The 16354-nt window shown below is 40.8% G+C and overlaps 1 protein-coding gene and 1 long non-coding RNA gene across 8 annotated transcripts in view; one reads left to right on the top strand and one right to left on the bottom strand.

Moving 5' to 3' along the window:
* The window catches only part of LOC307223255, a 732363-nt gene that overhangs the window by 252644 nt on the left and 463365 nt on the right, over positions 1 to 16354 (bottom strand). The gene's annotated exons all lie outside the window — the stretch shown is intronic.
* The window catches only part of FLRT2 (fibronectin leucine rich transmembrane protein 2), a 92812-nt gene that overhangs the window by 52354 nt on the left and 24104 nt on the right, over positions 1 to 16354 (top strand). Inside the window, exon 1 of one of the 7 annotated variants that reach the window (XM_079988773.1) lies at positions 1897 to 2014. The exons of the other annotated variants lie outside the window; for them this stretch is intronic. The gene's annotated coding sequence lies outside the window, so the exon portion shown is untranslated. Of the gene's footprint in view, positions 1 to 1896; positions 2015 to 16354 lie in introns of those variants that run through there. 7 annotated transcript variants of the gene reach the window in all.

Genomic DNA, 16354 nt, shown 5'->3' with positions numbered 1-16354 from the left:
GCAAAGCTGGAAGTAGGTGTTTTGGTGTGTGAACTTTGCCTTGATCTGCTTCCTGTTGAGTGTGTTCCATTTGTAACATGTTCTGCTTCCTGTTGAGTGTGTTCCATTTGTAAATTGAGTCCCCCGCTCTATGGGAAAGCATGCCTTGGTTTAAGAACACTTTGGTTTAAGAAAGGACTTCCGGAATGGATTAAGTTTGTAAACCAAGGTACCACTGTACTGCGTTCCTGTGAGTTCTGGCAGGAAAAAAAGGTCCTGGTTGTAACCGCAACTGGAAGGCCATAGGTTCCCCATCCTTTCATTAAGCCAAACTCATTATGGGAATTGCTCTATGTCCTATAGTCCTGACATCCAAATATAACATATAATTCCCACTGGACTCCACATGCTAATCTCTACTGCTGTCTCAAGCTACTGGTGTCAGGCGACACAAATCCTAAATATTTCAGTGGAGGAGCATCCAAGATGAATGTCAGCCTACAGCAATTTTTATGTATTTTCTTAGTTTTGCTCTTGTTTTAATTATCCGTTGCTTGTTTTCCTACTGGGCTATCAACTCCATGGCTAATGTTTGCAAAGATGCCCGATGTACCGTGGGTGATAAATGCTACTATTATCTTAAGCAGGGAGAGGCTGGCTGCCCTTTTAATTCAGAGGATCTTCTGGAGGGATGGGGTGGAAAAGGATGGGTGGGCGACTGTTTTCTCAGTGCTGTTCCTTTGATACCATCTTGGCAAAATAGCCATATATTAAAGACAACACAAAACGTTGGCTCAGTTCCGAAATCTAAGGGGACCCGACTAAAGTTGCTTGCTTTAATGTTCAAGGGAAAGAAAAATACTTGGAAGTGCTGTTCTGAACCATTATGAATCAAAGGGATACTCTATTTCCAGATGACACATCATGAATGTGTTTCTCTCAGAGACGCAGGGTGCAACTTTGATTTGTGCTAGTCACAGGCGAGGAAAGCACAGTGGCTTTGGGTACAATTCATCTCAAACCAAAGGCTTTTTCTAGTTTTGCACTGTACTACTGCACTGTAAATTGGGGAAAAGGACCACAAGCCAGAGGTTCCAACTTAACACAGGGCCATTGCTTAACATTTTTGAACAGTGTTGCTTCCTTGTACTCTAGTGCATCATATGAACTAGTAAATGTCCAGATAGTTGGAGTATCCAAGCCCCATATCTAGAGCCAAGAGGAGAGAACAGCAGTTGAGCAATTGATGGGAACCCATTCAAAAGACTGTTTATCTTAAGGGTTTACCATCCTGCTTTCATTACTGTCTGGATCCTCCTGGCTTTCTGGGTCATAGCAGGAACAAGACTTTCAACACCTCCTAATCTCATAACATACTTTGCAATTCTCATGGATGTTTTAAGTCGACATTGCTCATGTCTTGAAAGTAATGAATTGAGAAACTTAGCAATTCCATAGTTTGTCCAAGTTAAAACGGGGTCTTTTAAAACCTCAAACTGAGGACCTTGTCTCCAAGGACATCTTAGAACCATTTTTTTTTCCTCCCCTGAGGAGAAAAAGCAATAAAACTTCTCTGAGGCATGGTGCAGATGATTATTTAAATAGATAAATAAATAAATAAACCACTGACTTTCTAAAACAATGAAAGGACAGAAGAAATGTCAGGCAGAGATTTCTGCCAACCAGCCTTGTGAGAAGCTCCAACATACAGCCATATTTTATCCTTTCATCAAATTGAAATCAAAAGAGGGCTGTTAGATTTTATAGTGTGTTTGATGGTGCATTGCATCACTAGCTGAATCTTCAGCCTAAATGTTCATTTTGAACAGTGAATTAACTACTTAAGCATCCTTTAGAAGAGGCTGAACCCATTACCTTTGTTTTGTTTTTCAGGTCTTTAAAGAATACCTTGTTGCAGTCATAATTGCCTTCCAGAATTATCTGGGTTTTCTGGAAGCAAGTTTTAGATGTTTTCATCAAAATGTGTTTTCAAGCCTATTACACACAGTTCAAAATGGTCCCAAGAAAGGAAGAGGTGATTGTTTCATTCCTTTGCTCTCCAATGTTTAATATGGGTTCTGTTGCAGTTTCATATTTCTTTTATTGTACTGACGGAGAAAATTTACGAACCAAGCCATTTTTAACCATCAAGATCATCATAATCATTGTTGAGTTATATGATATGAATTGTAGAATGGACTCAGGAGATAACGTGATGTGATTGGCTACACTGGCATTGATGCAATTTAACACTAATGAGGGCTGTTGGGTTTTGATGTGAACAGAGGCAAGAGAAATAAAGTGAAGTGAAAGCTTGAATGCAAAGTGAGAATCTAGGTGCATAGTCTAGAAGACCGTGGCAACTAGCTTGCACAACAATGTATCAGATTACAGATTTTGGGGTGGCAAATTGTTATGGTAAGAGATCAGTTGGTATCTTGAAAAGAATTACCTGATTGTGACTCAGCAAGTCTTTGAAATGAATGGCTGTGTTGAGAGTGTTGTGTTTGCAGTTCCTGCCTTTGTCAGGTTAACCTCTCTCTGTGTGATAGGGGAACAGAGAAAGGTAACAAAAGTGATGAGGAGCTGTGTACATGTTCAGGACAGGAAAAAGTTGCTAGAAGGTGCTAACCCTGCAGCTTACTTACAAAAGGAAGGAAAATATATATAAGCAATGTACAAGATGAGTAACAATGTAGACCGCGGGCATAGGGAACTTTTCTTTGCCAGGAAGAGAGTTGTGCATTGAAAGGAATAAAAGAAATATTTTCTGATGTGTTCCTCCCCTGCTGTGGAAATCTGTGTATGCCATACCCATGTGTGGCTGATGAGTAAATCAATGGCTATTTGGTGCAGGGGATAGAGGAAATATGATGCTTTTGTTTTTTCATAACCTTGGAGTTAGCACTGCACTAATCATCCTACTGTGTTGGTCTATAGTATTTCAGATCCCTCTCTGTAAAATTACTGTGTTAGATTCTCCTTGCACAAGCAAAGCAAACTGAAGATGTGAGCTAGAAGCTCTTGTTTAGTTGGGTGGCTCATTCAATAAGTTCCCGGCTGTTGTAGCTTCTCTGTATGCTAGCCATCACACAGGGGAGATTATAAGGGTAAATTACCAGAAGCTTATTAGCAGACTCAAGGTTGCCATTTTAGGATGGTAATGATGAGATGATAATGATGATGATAATACCAAGGAATTATGTTGCACTTCCAGTTATTCAAAGCGCTTCACGTACATTATCTCAAAAATCCTTACAACAATCATGTATAGGTAGATCAGGATTACTATCACCACGTTTCAGATCAGGTGTTGGCATGGGACACATCCCGCCTATGACTACCAAGCAACTTTGAGGGAAAGATGAGATCTGAATGGGGAACTTAACTGGCTTATAGCTCAGGATCTCAAGCACAATGCTTTGCCAGCTCTCAAAGTCTCCTTGCATTAGCGAGCAACTCCAAAGTATTGTGGCCCAGCTCCTTTGATGGTTATTTTAGATCCATGGAATTCTATACTGTTTAAGCCATGGGAATCAAGAAACCATTTATTATGCTTATGATCGCTATTCCCAGGATCCTAAAAAGAGGAGCTGTGATTCACTGAACTTGTCAGGCTTTACTGACTGCCTTTCATCTCATTTCAACCTCTGATTCATCCCTTGAATGAGAAAACAAATCAGAAGTTCTAGTGGAGAGGGAGCCAATGTGATGCTTTCTAGGGGTTGTTAGACTACAACTCCCATCATCCCTGACCACCGGCCATGCTTGCTAGGGCTGATGGGAGTTGGAGTCCAACAACATCTGGGAGAAATCTCATTGGATACCGTGGTTCTTGTTCATACAGTGATTTCTATCTTGTGATAGTGAGAAAAACAGGTCCTATAGAAACAGTTTAGCTTTTATTTGTAATTATACAGCAAATACCTCCTGGAGCCCAAGGCATACACTTTAAAAGTTACTTAAAAGTTCCTTTGATTCAGGAGGCACTTTGGAACAGATTTTGATCTGAATTATTCTGTTGTTACTGTACACCTCTGCAACTGAGATCTGACTCTGTTCTTTACATTTCATCCTTATTCCTTAGAAGCGGAAAGGTTATAACTTATAAGTGCTTTGGAAATGATAAACAATCCTCCTCTTTCCATAAAATCTGAAACCAATTATCCTTTTGTGCGGAGGGGGGGGGACTTTGAAAAGCATATGGTTACCCCCACCCACAAACACACTTGTTTCCCTAGCCAGGATATAGTAAAACACACACACACACACACACACACACACACACACGTCATCTAAGCTCTGCTTCTTAAATTCTGGAGCACAGCCATAAATTTTAATTGGTAGTGCCATCCTTTGTAATTCAGACTCTCTGAGTCAATTGCACAGAGCATTCCTTCAAGGAATTTGGCCCTCAGAGTAGAAATTGCAAGGTGCCGTAAAGGAACTGTGGCAAATATTCATTGAATTCCGTACATAAACCCTACATAAAATCCCTTCAGATGTATCCAAACCCCTTTTATCTTTACTGCCCAGACACATTTGCATGACTGGCTTCTGAAGAAGCTTGCAAGATGCACATTTCAGGCTCTCTCAGATAGTTAAATGGCATTTTCTTGAACTTTTGGAATATATACTCAAGACTAGAAATGCTTCTAATCTGTTGGTGGTGGTAGTCTAATCGGTAGCAGCAGCAGCAGTACTACATAGCCATTACTGAATATGGTGCTTTAAAGTGTTTTCAAAAGCAAAAAAGGAGATGTTCATATCCTGTGATGCTTACAATAAACAATCAACAATAGGTCAAACAGCAGACAGACGGGAGGAAGAGGCAAGGACAGCAAAAACTTTCCCCCAAGACTGGCTGTTAAAGGAAAGTTTTCCTTTCTCTTTCTTTTTCTGAGACCTTAGCTCTGACTTGAAGAGCTACAGCAGTTGTTCTTTGCAGAGCTGACAAGTAAATCAGCTGGATATGGATGCATTTGGCCCCCAGGTTTAATAATATTGCCATCCCATGATCTAATACATTGTAGAACATATGAAAAGAAGACAGGAAAGGAAGAAAAGGGGGAATGGGCGAGTTTATTTGTTACTCAGCCTTTATGGCCAGAGAACTTGGCACATTTATGGGAATTAATAATAGTTTAATATGATTATAATTATTCATAATTTAATGCTTTGTCTGCAATTTCCGGAAATGGTTGAAGACATTCTTGTTACGACAGGCTTTCCCAGTTGGATAAATGGGTCTTTACCACAAGTGCCCTCTTGCAGTGGTTTTAGTCTTGCTTTAAAGGCACTGTATGTGTTGTTTTTGTGTTTTTAATTATCTTGTGCAGATCACCTTGAGATGGTGGTTTGGAAGGCAATTCATAAATCAATTGTAATAGTAGTTGTAATAATTAGGGAGGTGCCAGAAAGTGCCCTATAAGGAAATGGCTCCTTTTGTTGCAAGACCTCCCGCCAAGTACAGAGCAAGCTTACCTAAATATTGGAGGAGGCTAAGCTGAATATCGGGTAATTATATGAACAGAACCCAAATTCCTGCCTGCAGGCACTAGCTTAGCAATACCTGTAAATTCACCATCTACCTGAGGCATGTTCTTACTGGAATAAAAATGCATGTCTCAGTGTGTATCTTGCAGTTGTTTATGGCAACTCCAGCTACTCCCAACATTTCTTTTAGCTTTACAGTGTTGCAAGCTCAGGCACCACATGGGATTCATTATACGCTGAGAACAGGACTGTGTGTGGACGGTTTCTCGAAATTCTTCACCCTATTTTTGAGCAGGGAAAGAACACGTGCACTAGTTCACTGATTTTCTCCATCTTCTCCCTGCTAGCAGTGACAATCCCACAGTTTCTTTCTCCCCCCCCCTTCCTTTTCATTTTTATGCTGCCACTGCAGCGGGTTACAGAAGCAACTATGCCGACAGCCCAGACACCATTTTGTTTCATCTGCTTTGCCTCATCATCTGTAACATCATTCTGGGGCAGTGTGTGATTATTTATTTTTGTTTTGTTTTATTTATACATCACCTGATTTTAGAAACAACCCTCAAAGTGGTTTACAAAAAGGACAAAGCAATAAAGTTATCAATAAGGAAAATGGACAACAACAGCTTAAGACTTTCTAAAAGTCACAATAACAATGAACTAAAAACAGATTAAAACTTGCATCAACTTTACAAACATTTGGGTAGGCTTGCCTAAACAAAAATGTTTTTGGCAGGTGCTGAAAAGAGTACAGCAAAAGCACCTGCCTGAGATCAATAGGCAGGGAGTTCCACAGTGCAAGTTCTTACAGATGCAGAATGGGTATTATGTGGCACCTGTAACAGAGCCAGTTTCACCAATTGAATCAGTGAAGTGGCACCTTCTGCTTGCTGCCCAGAGTGACTGGGACAATCCAGTCAGATAAGTGGGGTATAATGAGTATATATTTATTATTACTATTATCACCATCATCATCATCACAAAACCTTCATGTCAGGCTAATGGACTGGTGCCAGGCAGGCTGTGCATTGCTTTACAGTGGTACCTCAGGTTACATACGCTTCAGGTTACAGACTCTGCTAACCCAGAAACAGTACCTCGGGTTAAGAACTTTGCTTCAGGATGAGAACATAAATCGTGCTCCCGTGGCACGGTGGCTGCAGGAGGCCCCATTAGCTAAAGTGGTGCTTCAGATTAAGAACAGTTTCAGGTTAAGAACGGACCTCCAGAATGAATTAAGTTCTTAACCTGAGATATCACTGTACCTGCCTTTCAAATCAGCGAAATGAATCAAATAAAATGATAATTAATAATTGGCAGCAGCAAAGATTGTGGGGCTCTCCTTGAATTGCATGAATTGATTCCCTTTTTCTGTTCCCCAGTATTGCTGTTCCCCAGTGACAACCATACATTAATTTAATCGTGACCTTCTAAATCACACTCCCCATTTGCACTCTTCCAGTAAACAGAGGAACTTCAGCCAGGGCTTTCATAACAGCGTATTCCCCATCGGGACTCCAGTTCCCTTACTTCCACTTGCATTGAATTGCCATGAGGTTGGTACAAGAGGCTGAAGAAAGGAGAGCAGGAATACAGCTGAGCTACAAGCATTAAGGGCCAAGTTTTTCTAAGTGTATATTTCTGAGCCTGAAAAGAAGTGTTGCTTAGCGGTTAAAGCCTGGGGGGCACAGAAACATGAACTCATGACTTTAGAATCTGTGTTACAGATGCATATTTCTCCCTGAGCCTGTCTCTCTTTCCTCTGGCAGAGACTTTCCTTTTTTATTTTTATTTTGGTAGAGACTCCAAGAGAAGGAAGGCGAAAAGTTACCACTTCCTTTACAGAAATAGTAGTAGCCTTCCTGCCTACGCCCCGTTTGCGTGCACTAAATAATTTGAAGGCAAGTCAATTTTAAGAGGCTCTTTGGAAGCTGAAGACAAGTGTTCAGGCAGATGGCGAGAGAAGCCTCCTCAAGGAGGATTAGAGCTCATCTCATTGCCTATAACAGGCCTAACCAGTGTCTGTTTGGGGCAGAGATCCGTATCATAACTCCAATTAGCTGTGTTCAGTTAATTGTGTGTGAACAATTGCATGCATGTAAAAAAATAAAAAGTAACAGGGTGGGGTGGTAGCAGGATTGAAATCATGGTACTTGGAGAAAAGGGTGAGGTTAATATTTCTCCTTTGTCATCACCCTGACAAAATTCCTCATAGCACAAAGCTCCTCTTATCTCAGGGTGGTGGTGGTTCAGTTTCCATAAAGCTATGCTCTATCTCCTGCTGAGTTTGTCTGTGTGAGGCATCCGAAGGAACAGCAAGAATTGTTTTATTTCTCAGAAGCATAACAAGCCGGGTGAAAGGGCCCTTTCTGGGTCTAGTAAGGATGACATGCTGTTGACTGGGGCCAGTTCTAGGGAGCAACAGACTGGCTGCCAGCTTGTTTCAGAACACAGGTAGGGATAGACAAAGCAGCCAGCTTCAATTTATGTTGGTTTCAATCCCTCCTCACAATCTTAAATTCAGTTTTCCACATTTCCACATCAGTTGTAATTTCTTTCTTTATTTTAAAAGCATTTTGTGGGCCATTTTGCTGAATATACAGATTCTTGCAAGCAATCTCACCTAATATAATGCATATATGTATGCAATTTTGAGAAATATGCCCTAATACACACATTTTTATACACTGAGTTTTTGTAGTTGGAGGACTGTAGCACACAATTCTGGCACGATTGCAAATCACGGGAATACACGTTGGACAAAATTATATGTATTATCTGTGGCCATAAAGTATATGGGAGAGTTACCTTGTCTCTGCCACTGTTCTACAGTGGTAATTAAACATTACCAGTCTGAGAACGATGTCCTGAGGATTAGTTAGAAGCCCTACCTGGCAGCAGAGCAGGGTTCCATTTGTCCTCGATAGGAGACATGAGGTGGCCGTTTCATTTTATTGTGGGTAGAAATCCCCTTACCCATCCAGCTAGTGATGGGATCTCAAATGAACCAGAAAATTAGCCAGTTTCTCCGGTGACAGTTGTCTCGTTAGACAGCACGCTGCAGGCAAAATTTGCCATGCACAAATCCCAAACCTGCCCATGCAAATGGATACTGTATTTACTTAGGCAAATCTGATATTGATACACTAAAATGTGGCCACTTGAAAAATGAGATGTGGCAGGGTTTGTGTGCAAATATGAGGGCTTTCTACTTAGGTTCTGCTTCAAACAAATAATTAGAATTAGATTTTTTTAAAAAAATTAGTCCGGATGGAGCGAGAATAAGCAGATATACTACTGAAGCCCTCTTTAGATTATGGTGACAAAATCCTGTATTGCAAGAGTGTTGCTAAGCACATTCCCTTTCAGTCTTGGGCTATGCCTCATTGAACACAAGCCAGCAAAGGATACTCTATCATGTTTGCTTTCATTACTCTTGCAGTAAGATATCTGGGACAGGCTGGCTGCGTAGTTTAATGGAGGATGCTGTTTAGCTTCATTTTACCTTCTGTTGTCCAGGGAGTGGGTGGGATCGTGTTACTGTAAATATTTCACTGGAGGGCCAAGTGGGGCAGTTGGATTGATGATCAGTCATATTTACTTAATGCTTACCTTCAGCAACAGAAGCTCTCAGCTGCTGGTTGTCCCCCACCCCCTCCCTGTTTTTCACTGGTGTATTCTTAGGATATCTTCTGCCCCTTGGCTTTTCTCGTGACATTATTTTTCAAAGCTTATGCTCTTATTGAGCTTCAGCCTAGATAAAATAGGCAAAAAACAAACAAACAACCTAGTGCACTATGTGCACGTATGGTAGCAATTATATAAATCAATAGGCTGTATATATATATGGTAGCAGCTAGGTGGAGTAGCAAAGAAAAGATGAGGCTATAATGGGAATGGGAGAGAAGGAATGGTAACAGAGAGGCATGTTGCCATGTTGTTCAAATGGTACCAGTTAGAATATAATGTTGAGGCTGCGTAAGATTAGCAGGTAAATTATCAAGTCCTAAATGTACTGATCATTCAGCATTAATCTGTCCCACAAAAATAGATGGTTGAACCCTGGATGGACACTCAACAGGCCTCTAGGATGGCAGAGAATTATGCACAGCTTATCCATGCAAGATGCTTTGTTCGGTAATGCACATTGTGATCAGTCTGTTGCCAAAGAAAGGCTGCACAAGTATCTTTGATATGGAATATTTTGTTTGCAAGTGTAATATTTGCTTTTCACGGTATGTGAATGTGCAACTTGGAAATTCACTTTCTCAAAAGATTAATGTCATCAGGAAAATGGGACAGCTCAAGCTGACAGAGAAATTGACGTGAGACATAACAAAAATGGAAAGTGAATGCCAAGCAGTGCATTGTCAGGATTAATTTCTGGGCTGGCGGTGGGGAGGGTGTTGTTGTTGTTGTTGTTGTTGTTGTTGTTGTTGTTGTTATTATTATTATTATTATTATTATTATTATTTTCCAGCAATCATTTGCACCTATAATAATTATTATCATTATTAGGAAAATTATTTTCCAGCATTCATCTGCTTCTAACAGAAACTACATCGTTATGTATAATAACAACCCCAGACTGTTAAATCAACATTGATTTAACCTATGGGATCTCTCCAGTAGTGGATTCAAACAATATCCATAGGTAATTGCATTGACTGGGAATTTCTTTCTCCCTCTCTTGTATACAAGAGTGTTTTGTGTGTGTGTGTGTGTTGCAGCACTTCTCCATGTGTCCAAAAGGTCACCATGGGATGGGGCATGTACTGGCATTTGCTTGCATTTGGAACAGACCATGTGATAGTCGCTCTGAGGAAGCACAGAACAAGGAAATAAGATTTGTTTTGCTTCCAGCTTGCAAAAGAAAGTGTATGTGTGCATGCAGACACCTGCCTCCTCCCCATCATGCACTAGACAGGACTAACTGAGGATGGCTTGAGGCAGGAAGTTTGAGCATTGTCTTTTTAAAATTCCTTTGTTGTATTTTAGCCACTCGTGTTTAAAAAAATGTGTAAGAGTTAAACTGTGGAAGTAGCTGGGTGATTCCACACACTTGCCTGGTGCTGGACTGATCGAAACAGGCTTCAGAAGTTGAGGTGGAAGGGTTTAATGCAGACTTGGCTCCATAGTTCTTTAGGCCCTCATCAATGAGCTTTCTATACTAGCACAACTGGGCTGAAGTGGCAATGTCCTATGGCTGATAAAAGTAAAAGCCTCTATCCTTTGACCCTGCTGGACTTGAAAGATCCAAAGTTGTAACAGTTTGTTTCCTAGGCTTCAGTTTAACCTGGCAGAGTTGTATCATAGCTGATAACTCTGAAGGGAAGAGGGCCCCACCCAGCTAAACACATCAGCACTATCAGAGTGCTGATAACCTACCTTTTTCTTACTTAAGTTCACTATTTAAACAAAAGCGTGGAAAAAAAGCATGTTAATTCTTTGGGGTGGGGTAGGAAATACCAGATTCAGTCCCAGTACTATTTCCCTCTCTGCTTAACAAGTGCTCTACTTCCACCTGTGTCAGGTGAGCCTGTGAAGATGCTGAACTAGTGACTAGAGGCAGTAATGGGCCAGATGAAGGTCAACAAAGCAAACTTAAATTGTGGCAGCACAGAGGCATTGTGGGTAAATGGTGTGCAGTAAGTTTTGAAGCTGGATGAATGAAGGAAGCTCGATTCTTTCATGTCCTTCAGTTTGCAAAAGGTCTAAAATTTCTGTCTTTTGAGCCGCATGCATAGATTAGGTAGGGCATTTAATTTTTTGCTGTTTTCTCTATTCTTGAAGGAGGAGGGTTGAATCAACCATGGGATATAATGGTAGCAGTAGAAAGGTTTTATGCCTTTATAGTATGTGGACACCTAAGGCATAACTGTGCTTGTTCATAGTGGGTGGCCTATTGGGGTTAAAGAAACACAGCACATAAGTCAAAACTCCTGTTACCCCGTTCTTCATGGCGAGATTGTATATGGATAACTCTGGCCTTCCCACTAGAACTCAGGTCTTGGTGGTAGGCCAGGCAGCAAATCACATTAATACAATGTCAGAGACCTGGAAAGAGATAGGGAAATTTAGGGGGGAGGGCTGTCAATTTCTTTTTTCTGTTTCTTTGTGAGCCTGACAGTTTGGTTCAGTACAAAGACCTTGCATTTGAGTGCAAGAGAATTGCAGAACTTGAACTACACAAACAGAATGGCAATTTAATAGCCTCTATCTGTAGAAGTTGGCTTTGCTGGTGAGCATGCATGAATAAGGGAGTTAATTTTGCCAGTGTATATAAACCAGAATCCTTACGGGAGAGGTTAGGCATTTGCTGTCTTATCACCGATTCAGTTTTTGGCTGGGCTCTGTCTATGTCCTTCCAAATATGCTATAAAGTGAACATGACACTTTGGCTTCACTGAAGTCTAAAAACAAACCTGCATTGATTCAGTAATGCCAGGTAGAGGAAAAATTGTACACTGGGCAGTCCATACACACCCAGTTTGGTGATGACTTCTTTTTGATTTGATTTATTATTTATTTTTTTAAAAAATAATATTTATTAAGAGTTTAAAGATTATAAAAAGAAAGAAAAAGAATTAAACAAATCAACATAATAAAATACAAAAACAGAAACAAAAACACTACATAAAACATTGAATTAACAAAACAAAACAAAACAAAAACAATTAAAAACACTTCCAATATTTTCAATCTTAACTTTCACTCACTTGTTTCATTGACTTCCTCACGCCTCCCTTTTTGTATTCCACTTCAATTAACTGTTTCAGCAATTCCTTTCCATCTTCATCTAATTTCTGTCCTGTAATTAATCTTAACATATTCCAACCTTGTTTTTTCCCTTTAATACATTAACAGTCTATCTGTACCTAGTTCCTTATAACATTTCTGCAAAGCCATATAACTTCATTCCACCATTTTTCTATAGCTTATTAATTTTACAATATTTCTGTAGATAATCTTTAATTTTTTTCCAATCTTCTTCCACCGACTCTTCTCCCTGGTCTCGGATTCTGCCAGTCATTTCCGCCAATTCCATATAGTCCATCAACTTCATCTGCCATTCTTCCCGGGTGGGTAAATCTTGTGTCTTCCAATACTTTGCGATGAGTATTCTTGCTGCTGTTGTTGCATACATAGATTTGATTTATTATTTAAATGCAATCTCTGTTCTAGGTACTTCCCCTAGGTAACAACACACAAAATCAACTGCAATCAAAGATGGGGGCATTTAAAGCAATATAGAGCCATGCTTTGTGACTTTGTATCTGGTCCAGAAGCTGCAACTAGTCCAGAATGCAATGACCAGCCTGCTCACATGCTACTCCATTGCTGAGAGAGCTGCACTGATTGCCAATTTGCTACTGAGTTAAGTTCATGGCTCTTGTGTTAACAAAGCCCTGAACAACTTGGGCTGAAAGTACCTTAAGGGCCACCTGATTCATTATGTGCCACCTTGACCATTGAGATCTTCTGATGGGGCAACGTTGGCCATCCCCCATGCCCGAAGGTTAGCCAGTCTTTACTATTGGCAAAACATTAGTGTTACAGGCCCTGCCCCATGGAATTCCTTGCCAATAGAAGTCTGGCTTGAGTCATCTCCACTTACTTTAGATGTCTTCTGAAAACTCTACAGTTCAGACAGCACTTTAGAATTTGACTTTTTTTAAAAAAATGCATCATTTTTTATTGACATGTTACTTTTACTGATGTTATTATTGTTGAACACTGCCTTGTTATATTTCTTATGAGAAGGTGGTTTATAAATATAAACAAAACAGAAAGCCGAAAGTACCGGTTTGTCAAAAAAAAAATATACGGCATATGTATTGGTTAGCCATAATGCACAATTTCAATAGCAGTAGTGGGCTCTCCAGACTGGTTGGCCCCTTTTCATTTTTTGCAAATGTATTCTACAATAGTTCACTAACATGGGCCATATTCACACCCTACATTTAAACAAGGTTTCCCCAAAGAATTCTGGGAACTGTAGTTTGTTGACGACGTTGGGAGTTGTTATGGGACAGGAAGTTGTAATGAGACAGGAAGTGAAGCAATTTGTCTGCCCCAAAACTTTTTCAGGTACAAACAGGAGTGAAAGTGGGATTGTATATAATCATCCTGATACCATCATGAGCACAAATCGTCGTGAATGCAACAGTAAAAACAGACATCTGGAGGGACCATAGAGATAGAAAGAGGGAGAGAATGAACAAGGTGATAAAATACACAGTGTTGATTTGGGTCATAATAATAATAATAATAATAATAATACCAATAATAATGCTGGGCTTCATAAAATTCAAAATTTTAATAGCCAGCCTTTCAAGACTGAAAAACTACTAGTACTTTAACTGTTTAATGCCACAAGGGCATTCAGGCCATAATGTACCACACATATGTGTAAAGAAGAGAATGAGGTAGTAAATCTCAGCATGGTCACCAGGGCTCAATGATTAAGAGCAATAAAACATGTGCTGAACTATATAAGACATAAAACCCCGAACACCAGAAAGTACCTTTTATTTTATTTTTTAGTTTAAAATAGCAGTTGAAAAACCATTGTAACTGAGAAATGGCAACAAAAGGAATAAGAGTGTGTATTATTTTATCATAATGGATTATATTATATTCATCTTCCCTTACCCAGCAATATTTTGTTTTTTGTGTGGTGACTAATAGCATTCTCGTGGGACGCAGGTGGCGCTGTGGGTTAAAGCCTCAGCGCCTAGGACTTGCCGATCGAAAGGTCGGCAGTTCGAATCCCTGCGGCGGGGTGTGCTCCCGCTACTCGGTCCCAGCGCCTGCCAACCTAGCAGTTTGAAAGCACCTCCGGGTGCAAGTAGATAAATAGGGACCGCTTACCAGCGGGAAGGTAAACGGCGTTTCCGTGTGCGGCTCTGGCTCGCCAGAGCAGCGATGTCACGCTGGCCACGTGACCCGGAAGTGTCTCCGGACAGCGCTGGCCCCTGGCCTCTTGAGTGAGATGGGCGCACAACCCCAGAGTCTGTCAAGACTGGCCCGTATGGGCAGGGGTACCTTTACCTTTACCTTAATAGCATTCTCTCCTGCTGCAATTTCTCTAACTCTTTGTGATGTTAGGAAAAGCCAAGAGATAATTAATAACCGTCCCTTGATGATAAGAGGATGGCTCATAAGGAAATGAAAATGAATCACTAATGCGGTTCAGATATTGTAAAATAGGGAGTAAGATGTGAAAAAGGGGTTGCAGTCATAGCATACCATATGGGTAAAAGTGTTTGGCATGTCCTGAGGAGTTACACTCTGTAGGTATATATCTTAGTTCCATATCTCTATCTCAGTTGTTCTTCAAAACAAGCTGGGGTCGCATGTCCCCTTTCACCACTTGAGGCAATACGGGAATTGCCGCTTTGCCCTGCTGCTGCTGCCACCCCAACCTGCCACCATGACCTGTTCTGCCACAGCTGCACACCTTGCTGCATCTGCATGGTGGGGGAGAAGCAGCGCTGCCCAGGGCGCAAATTTCATGCAAGCTCACGCCAATTTGGGGGCAAGATCTCATCCAAAATTGTGTGAGAGTTTGCATGCTCCACAAGATCTCACATGATTTCGGGTAAAATCTCACCTAAAATGGACGCCATCTTGCCCTAAATCAGTGCTGATGACAGCTGTGGTTCTGCACCACTGGCAGAGGCAGGGGGCAAGCAGGGAACCCATAAGTGTGTCTCCTCAGAGGCTTCTGCCACCTGAGGCAGCGTCCTCATCCTGCCTAATGACAGGATCTCTGTGCCTTAGCATACATAAGCTTTGCAGAGGGTACCATTCTATCACCTCAATTTTTTTTTATTTAAACTTTTATATCTGTTAAAAAATATTTTCTGTATATATAAATTAGCAATAAGCACTTGGAACTAAACAAATCATTTATTCAAAGGTCACTTTGATTTTTCTCTAAGTGACCACTCAGATGAATTGGACTTTCTCCCCCTCCCACAGCAACTATATGTCATATGCCTACTAAGGTGGAGCGAACTTACTAGGAGGAATATGCAAAAATATCCTCGGTTGTGTGGGAAGTCGGATGCAATTCTGTTTGTAGTGTACAGCAGAAGAGCAGTAGTAATTAGCACTAGGAACATCAGCCTTGAAGCTGGATAGGTGTGGGCGTTAAGGACATGCAGCAGTCATTGGAAAGTGGCAGCCTTTCTGCTTGAGGGTGGTGCATTTGGGCCCGCAGGCATTTCATTTTCCTCATTTCGTGATTCTGCCTCCCACAAATAGTTGAACCAACAGGAGATCCAGCAGGTGTGTCCACAAGAAGAAAATGTGGCCTGTAGGGAAAAGCTGCAGATATTCAGCAGTAAATCATGCCACAAATTAGGCTTGCTCTGGGCAATGCTTCCAGTCAGAATTATTTCAGCCCTGCTGGAAAGGTGATTGACCCCTCCTCTCAATCCCACCAAGAGCTACTATGAGTGCAGGTGATATTTCAGTTATTAAGAAGGTTAAAATACCATGCATATGTATTTCAACAGTCTCCATTTTGTTCCAAAACATCCCTGCTGATTATCAAATCAAGATATTATTCTTATTCTTATTCTTATTCATATTCATATTCTTATTAAAATCAGTTTTCCTCCCTTTTTTCCCTGTAGTGTCAAACATGTATTGTTTCTTCAGTCCCTGGGTCAGTTGAGTCATATCACTAAAGCTAATATATAGAGCATAGATGGGCAAACTGTGACCCAAAGGCTGCCTTTTCTGCAGCCCTCACTGGCTCCTGAAACTCTGCTATTCTTCCATTCTATCACATATCCTTCCTTTCTTCTTGTTCATTCCTTCCCCTTTTTTCTGTGGTGTTGTCAAACAATTGGAAAAGGGCAGTACT

Source organism: Podarcis cretensis (assembly GCF_951804945.1).
Source record: "Podarcis cretensis genome assembly, chromosome: 1".
Classification (NCBI taxonomy): domain Eukaryota; kingdom Metazoa; phylum Chordata; class Lepidosauria; order Squamata; family Lacertidae; genus Podarcis; species Podarcis cretensis.
The sequence above is the reverse complement of the archived record's forward strand: the minus strand, read 5'-3'. Positions and strand labels throughout refer to the sequence as shown.